This window comes from Mus caroli, unplaced genomic scaffold (genome assembly GCF_978045245.1).
Source record: "Mus caroli unplaced genomic scaffold, Mus_caroli_1 scaffold_3, whole genome shotgun sequence".
Classification (NCBI taxonomy): Eukaryota; Metazoa; Chordata; class Mammalia; order Rodentia; family Muridae; genus Mus; species Mus caroli.
In genome coordinates, this window is record NW_028227258.1 from 138,749,756 (window position 1) to 138,758,359 (window position 8,604).

An 8,604-nucleotide genomic window follows, 5' to 3' on the forward strand; every position below is an offset into this window, starting at 1 on the left:
GCAGGACGTCTCCCGTTTTCCTTCTGTCCCTAGGAGGGCTCTGAAATGGCTTATTTTCATTTTTTCTCTTTCTTCTGGGAATTCTGCACCGTGGCTACTTCTAATAGTTACTCCTCTTTCCCTGAGAGCTATCGTTAAGCCTTTGATGAAGGCTGCCTCTTTAGTCAAAGTCCTCGAGAGGAGGGTAAATTGACTTAATTTTTTGTTCTTCATTTTTTATATTATCCTTTATATTATCCTTTGTATCTTTATATTATCCTTTGTATCTTTATATTTTATATTATCCTTTGTATCTTTATTTTTAGCTTCCTTTCTTTTTTCTCTCTTTTTTTCTCTCTCTTTTTTTTTTTTTTTTTAAGTTACTTATTTTTCTACGCGTGTCTTCTTTTTCCTTTCTCTCTGTTTCTGATATGCCTTCCTGGTACTCCTACACCTACTGCGTAAGAAAGCATACCTCTCAGAGACTTACCTTAATTTCTTTATACTTACTGGTACCACCGTTCCTCAGCTGAAGAGTTCTGAATCCACGCAGTTGAATCCTTCTCAGCAGTCTGTTTTGCAGGAACACTTTATTAACACCGCTCCCCAGCTGAAGAGTTCTGAATCCACGCCAGATCCTTCTCAGCAGCCTGTTTTACGGGAACCTTTATTAACTGCTCCTTCCCCGCGATGCAGTTCAGAATCCTCCCTGTAGCAGGGGGTCTTCGCTCGTGCCTGAAGATGTTTCGTCCTGGGTTCTCGGCACCACTTCTTGCTCGCGTCCGACTCGACCAGCAAGAACGACGCTGCAACAGGATCCTTCTGCATTGGGAGAGCTTGATTGCAGAGGCGAAAAGACCCTCAGCCCAGCCCTGGTGCTGCTTTATATAGGCCTAGGAGAGGCGTGTCTCACACCCAGATTGTGTTGTGTTTGGTTGATGCTTACTACCTCATTTGCATTCCTACATCTGATTGGTTACTTTCTCTCTTATCTGATTGGTTACTTTCTCTCTCTTCTGATTGGTCAATTTCTCTCTCTTCTGATTGGTCAATTTTGGTCCATTCTCAAAACCTCATCTTGGCAAAAATCTTTCCTGCCTATGTATGCATGGTGGCCAGCAGAAGCCTGTGCCACTCTGCAATGGCACATGTGGCTTCCCACAGGTATTTGTTCCCCATTTTAAGAAGGAATGAAGTATCCACAATTTGGCCTTCCTTCCACTTGAGTTTCATGTGTTTTGCAAATTGTATCTTGTGTAGTCTAAGTTTCTGGGTTAATATCTACTTATCAGTGAGTGCATATCATGTGTGTTCTTTTTAAATTGGGTTTCCTCATTTACAATTATATCCTCCAGATCCACCCATTTGCCTAAGATTTTCATAAATTCATTATTTTTAATTGCTGCGTAGAACTTGATTGTGTAAATGTATCATATTTTCTATATCTATTCCTGAATTGAGGGACATCTGGTTTCTTTCTAGCTTCTGGCAGTTATAAATAAAGTTGTTATGTACATAGTGGAGCATGTGTCCTTCTTACCAGTTGGAACATCTTCTGGGTATTATATGCCCAGGAGAGGAATTGCTGGATCCTTCAGTAGTCCAACTTTCTGAGGAACCACCAGACTGATTTCCAGAGTGGTTGTACCAGCTTGCAATTCCTCCAACAATGGAGGAGTGTTCCTCTGTCTCCATATCCACACCAGCATCTACTGTCAATTGAATTTCTGATCCTAGCCATTCTGCCTGGTCTGAAGTGGAATCTCAGGGTTGTTTTGATTTGCATTTCCCTGATGATTAAAGATGTTGAACATTTTTTCAGGTGTTTCTTAGCCATTCAGTATTCCTCAGATGAGAATTCTTTGTTTAGTTATGTACTCCATTTTTAATAGGAGTTCAGTTTGAGTTCTTTATATATATTAGATATTAGTCCCCTATCTGATTTAGGATTGGTAAAGATCCTCTACCAATCTGTTGGAGGCCTTTTTGTCTTACTGGTAGTGTCTTTTGCCTTACAGAAGGTATACAGTTTTAAGAGGTCTCATTTGTAGATTCTCAATCTTATAGCATAAGTCACTGCATAAGGAACTTTTCCCCTGTGCTCATATCTTTGAGGCTTTTCCCCACTTTCTCCTCTATAAGTTTCACTGTCACTGGTTTTATGTGGAGTTTCTTGATCTTAGACTTTGACTTGAACTTTGTACAAAGAGATAAGAATGGATCGATTTACATTCTTCTAAATGATAACTGCCAGTTGTGCCAGCACCATTTGTTGAAAATGCTGTCTTTTTTCCACTGGATATTTTTAGCTCCCTTGTGAAAAATCAAGTGACTATACATGTGTGGGTTCATTTCTGGGTCTTCAATTCTATCCCATTGATCTACCTTTCTGTCACTGAACCAGTGCCATACAGTTTTTATCACAATTGCTCTGTAGTACAGCTTGAGCTCAGGTATGGTGATTCCAACAGAGGTTCTTTTATTGTTGAGAATAGTTTTTGCTTTCCTAGGTTTTTTGTTATTCCAGATGAATTTGCAAATTGCCCTTTCTATCTCAGTGAAGAATTGAGTTGGAATTTTGATGGGGATTGCATTGAATCTGTAGATTGCTTTTGCCAGGATAGCCATTTTGACTATATTAATCCTGCCAATCCATGAGCATGGGAGATCTTTCCATCTTCTGAGATCTTCAACTTCTTTCTTCAGAGACTTGAAGTTCTTATACAGATCTTTCACTTCCTTAGAGTCACAAAAAGGTATTTTATGTTATTTGTGATTATTGTGAGGGTGTTGTTTCCCTAATTTCCTTCTCAGCCTATTTATCATATGTGCAAAGAAAGGCCACTGATTTGTTTAAGTTTATTATATATCCAGCTGCTTATTGAAGGTGATTATCAGGTTTAGGAGTTCTCTGGTGGAATTTTTAGGGTCACTTATACATACTATCATATCATCTGCAATAGTGATATTTTGATTTCTTCCTTTCTAATTTGTATCCCCTTTATCTCCTTTGTTGTTGAATTGCTCTGTCTAGAACTTCAAGTACTATATTGAATAGGTAGGGAGAAAGTGGGCAGCCTTGTCTAGTCCCTGATTTTTGTGAAATTGCTTCAAATTTCTCTCCATTTAGTTTGATGTTGGCTACTGGTTTGCACTATATTGTTTTTATTATGTTCAGGTATGGGCCTTGAATTCCTGATCTTTCCAAGACTTTTATCCTGAGTAGATGTTAGATTTTGTCAAATGCTTTCTCAGCATCTAAAGAGAGGATCATGTGGTTTTTGTCTTTGAGATTGTTTAAATAGTGGATTACATTGATGGATTTCCATATATTAAATCATCCCTGCATCCCTAGAATGAAGCCTACTTGATCATGATGGATGACTGTTTTGATGTGTTCTAGGATTCAGTTATCGAGAAATTTATTGAGTATTTTTGGATCGATAATTAAGGGGAAATTGGTCTGAAGTTCTCTTTCTGCGTTGGGTATTTATGTAGTTTAGGTATCAGAGTAATTGTGTTTTCATAGAATGAATTGGGTAGAATACCTTATGTTTCAATTTTATGGATTAGTTTGAGGAGAATTGGAATTAGGTCTTTTTAGAGTGTTTGATAGAATTTTGCACTAAACCCATTTGGTCCTGGGTTGGGTTTTTTTTTTTTTTTTGGTTTTGAGACAATTACTGACTGTTTCTCTTTCTTTAGGGGAGGTGGAACTGTTTATATCGTTAATCTTATCCTGATTTAATTTTGGTACTTTGTATTTTTCTAGGAATTTGTACATTTCATGCAGTTTTTCCAGTTTTGTTCAGTATAGCCTTTTGTAGTAGGATCTGATGGTGATTTGGATTTCCTTGTGTTCTGTTGTTATGTCTCCCTTTTCATTTCTGATTTTATTATTTAGGTTACTGTCCATGTGCCCTCTAGTTAGTCTGGCTAAGGGTTTATCTATCTTATAGATTTTCTCTAAGAACCAGCTCCTGGTTTGGTTGATTCTCTGAATAGTTCTTTTTATATCCACTTGGTTGACTTCAGCCCTGAGTTTGATTATTTCCTGCTGTCCACTCCTGTTTGGTGTATTTGCTTCCTTTTGTTTTAGAGCTTTTAGGTTTGCTGTCAAGCTGCTAATGTGTGCTCTCTCTAGTTTCTTTTTGGAGGCACTCAGAGCTATGAGTTTTCCTCTTAGTACTGTTTCATTGTGTCCCATAATTTTGGGTATTTAGTGTCTTCATTTTCATTAAACTGTAAAAAGTCTTTAAGTTATTTCTTTATTTCTTCCTTGACCAACTTATCATTGAGTAGATTGTGCTTCAGCTTCCATGTGCATGTTGGCTTTCTATTACTTATGTTGTTATTGAAGATCAGCCGTAGTCCCTGGTGATCTGATAGGATGCATGGGATAATGTCAATATTTTTGTATCTGTTCAGTCCTGTTTTGTGACCAATTATATGGTCAACTTTGGAGGCGGTACCAGGTGGTCCTGAGAAGAAGTTATATCCTTTTGTTTTAGGATAAAATGTTCTGTAGATATCTATTAAATCCATTTGTTTCATAACTTCTGTTAGTTTCCATGTGTCTCTGTTTAGTTTGTTTCCACGATCTGTCCATTGTTGAGAGTGGGATGTTAAAGTCTCCCACTATTATTGTGTGAGATGCAATGTATATACTCTATGAGCTTTACTAAAGTTTCTTTAGCGAATGTGGCTGCCCTTGCATTTGGAGCATAGATATTCATAATTGAGAGTTCATCTTGGAAGATTTTACTTTTGATGAGTTGTCTTTTTTGTTAATGTTGGGTTGGAAGTCGATTTTATTTGATATTAGAATGGCTTGTTTCTTTGGACCATTTGCTTGAAAAATAGTTTCACACATTTCACTCTGAAGTAGTGTCTGTTTTTGTCCCTGAGTGGGTTTTCTGTGAACACCAAACAATGTTGGGTCCTGTTTGTGTAGCCAGTCTGTTATTCTGTCTTTTTATTGGGGAATTGAGTCCATCGATATTAAGAAATATTAAGAAAAAGTAATTTTTGCTTCCTGTTATTTTTGTTGTTAGTGTTGGCATTCTGTTCTTGTTGCTTTCTTCTTTTAAGTTTTTTAAGGGATTACTTTCTTGTTTTTTTCTAGGGCATAATTTCCATCCTTGTATTGGTGTTTTCCCTTTATTATCCTTTCAAGGGTTGGATTTGTGGAAAGATACTGTATGAATTTGGCTTTATCATGGAATACTTTGGTTTCTCCATCTATGGTAATTGAGAGTTTTGCTGGATATAGTAGCCTGGGCTGGCATTTGTGTTCTCTTATGGTCTGTAAAACATCTTTCCAGGATCTTCTGGCTTTCATAGTCTCTGGTGAGAATTCTGGTGTAATTCTAATAGGTCTGCCTTTATGTGTTACTTGACCTTTTTCCCTTACTGCTTTTAATATTCTGTCTTTTTATAGTGCATTTGTTGTTCTGATTATTATATGTCAAGGGGAATTTATTTTCTGATCCAGTCTATTTGGAGTTCTGTAGGCTTCTTGTATGTTCATGGCCATCTCTTTCTTTAGGTTAGGGCAGTTTTCTTCTATAATTCTGTTGAATATATTTGCTGGCCCTTTAAGTTTAAAATCTTCATTCTCATCTATTCCTATTATCCGTAGGATTGGTCTTCTCATTGTGTCCTGGATTTCCTGGATGTTTTGAGTTAGGATATTTTGCATTTTGCATTTTCTTTGATTGTTGTGTCCATGTTCTCTATAGAATCTTCTGCATCTGAGATTCTCTTTTCCATCTCTTGTATTCTGTTGCTGATGCTCATATTTATGGTTCCTGATTTCTTTCCTAGGATTTCTATCTCCAGAGTTGTCTCCTTTTCAATTTTCTTTATTGTTTCTACTTCCATTTTTAGATCTTGGATGGTCTTGTTCAATTCCATCACCTGTTTGGTTGTGTTTTCCTGTAATTCTTTAAGGGTTTTGTGTTTCTTCTTTTAGGGCTTCTACCTATTTAGCAGTGTTTTCCTGCAATTCTTTAAGGGATTTTTATGCTTCCTCTTTAAGGCCTTCTACCTGTTTAGCAGTGTTCTCTTGTATTTCTTTATGTGACTTATTAATGTCCTTCTTAAAAATCCTCTTCCAGGATCATGAAATATGATTTTAAATCTGAATATTGCTTTTAGGTGTGTTGGGGTATCCAGGACTCACTGTGGTGAGAGTGCTGGGTTCTGATGATGCTGAGTCATCTTGGTTTCTGTTTGTAAGATTGTTACATTTGCCTTTCACCATCTGGTAATCTCTGGTGTTAGTTGTTATGGCTGCCTATTGATGAAGCTTGTTCCTTCTGTAATTCTGTTAGTCCCTCTCAGTACTCCTTGAGTCTAACTCTCTCCTTAGTCTCAGTGGTCAGAGTACTCTCTGCAGGCAGGTGCGCAGAGGTCTGGAGCTCAGCTCTGCCTCCTGGCTGAAGATAAGTGCCCAAAAGAAACCCTGTCTCAGAAGCTACATAGCTTCTGCTGCTTGTGCACTCTTCTGTGCATACTGGTCTCTTTGGGACCCAGGATACAAGATCACCTAGAAACACTTAATGAAATGTTCAATATCTTCAGCCATCAGGGAAATGCAAATGAAAACTGCATTGCAATTCTATGGTACACCTGTCAATATGGTTAAGATCAAAACCACAATTGACACATCATCCTGCAAGGATGTGGAGTGAGGGGAACATTCTTATATTGCTGGTCAGAGTACAAACTTGAATAGCCAATTTTAAATCAATATGGTGTATTCGCAGAAAACCGGAAATTGGTCTACCTCAATACCCAGCTTTAACATTCTTGGGCAAAGGGTGCTCTGTTCTTCTATAAGAACACTTGCTCAACAATGTTCATAGTAGTTTTACTCATAATAGCAAGAAACTGGAAACAACCTACATATCCCTCAACAGATGAGTGTATTATGTTTTTTTTAAGTGTTACATTTACATAATGGAATTTTCCTCAGCAGTTAACTGGCATCATGAAATTTTCTTGCAAATGGATGTAACTATAAAATAACCATCCTTAGTGATGTAACCCAGTCCCACAAAAATAAACATTAATATGTACTCACTTATAAGTGGGTATTAGCTGTTAGATAAAGGATAATCATGCTATAATCCACAGTCTTAGAGAGGATAAATAACAAGGAAGTCTTCAGGGGGATGCAAGGTTTTCCCTGAAAAAGAGAAATACATTTTTTTTTTTTTTTAGGCAGCTTCGGGGTGGGTGAGGATGGAAACGGCGGGTCTCAGGTTGGGGAGGATAGAGGGAGAGAATACTAGAAGAAATAACTGGAATTAACAGCCATTTTGGGGGATTTGGTAGAAATCTAGTGCAATGGAAAGGCCTTGGTAACTATGAAGCTGACAATAGCAAAGATTCTTAGTAATGGTACATAAAAAGCCTGAATGATCCATTCTCTGTAAACAAGGAAAGACCTCAAACAGAGGGATTGGGACACCAACCCAGCTATAAAAAGTCTGATTTATAGTTTGCTACACCTACAAGATGTCCTGAGATCAAAGCCTAGCATACTCACAATCTGAGTGACCAGAAAGACTTCATCCATCTACGATGGTAGCAGATACAAAGTTCAACAACCAATTATTATGTCGAGCTAGGGAGTCGTACAGAGAATTAAGATGAAAGATTGATTGGAGAACTCAGATGGGTCAAAGACTGCACAAGCACATGACCCACATGGTCAATTGCCTGAGACTCAACTGGGCTCACAGAGATTAGGCAATATGTTTGAGCTAGGTCTTCTGCATATATGGTCTTTGTGAATGTGTAACTTGATGTTCTTGTGGGATTTCTAACACTAGTTGCAAAGACTGTTTCTCAATCCTTTGGCTGCCTTTGGGACCCTTTACTTTTTATTGGGTTGCTTTGTCCAGTCTTGATTTGAGAGTATGGGCCAGAATTTATTGCAGCTCCTAAGGCCATACTTAGTTAATATATCTAGGAAGTTTCCACATTTTTGAGGGGTTAGTACTCTGGGAGAGAGGTGATAGGGAGATACTAGGGGAGGGAAACTGCAGTTGAGATGTAATATCAATTGAGAGAAAAATGAAAAAGGTAAAAATTATTAAAGCTTGTATGTTTGGTAATTTATGGGATCTTCTGGGGAACGTCACCAGAAGTAGCCCATTTTTTGGCACAGGGATTTTTATTTATTGACTCTAGTGTCCAGTAGGAGCATTGCTGTCCTGTTATAGAGTAAGTCTTTTTAAGTGATAGTAAATAATAGATATATTTTAAGAAGAGGCTAGAACAGTAGTTTTCCACATAATTTTTATAATCTTCCCAGCAAGTGACAGAAGAGTAACTTGATCATGAAAAAGTAATTTAGAAAATTTTGTTTCTCAAGCCATAACATAAGAATACATGTTTAACTTGGTACTAGATAATATATATATATATATATATATATATATATATATATATATATATATGACTTATGTGCCTAGATAGCTGGCTTCATATTTTCTCATTTTTTATTGTAGAGGAAAGAATATGTTGATCTGCATGCTCAAAAGAAAATGGAAATGGTAGAGTATAAATATTAATTGAGATATTCTGAGTTGCAAACTTCTATTGGCTCTGTGT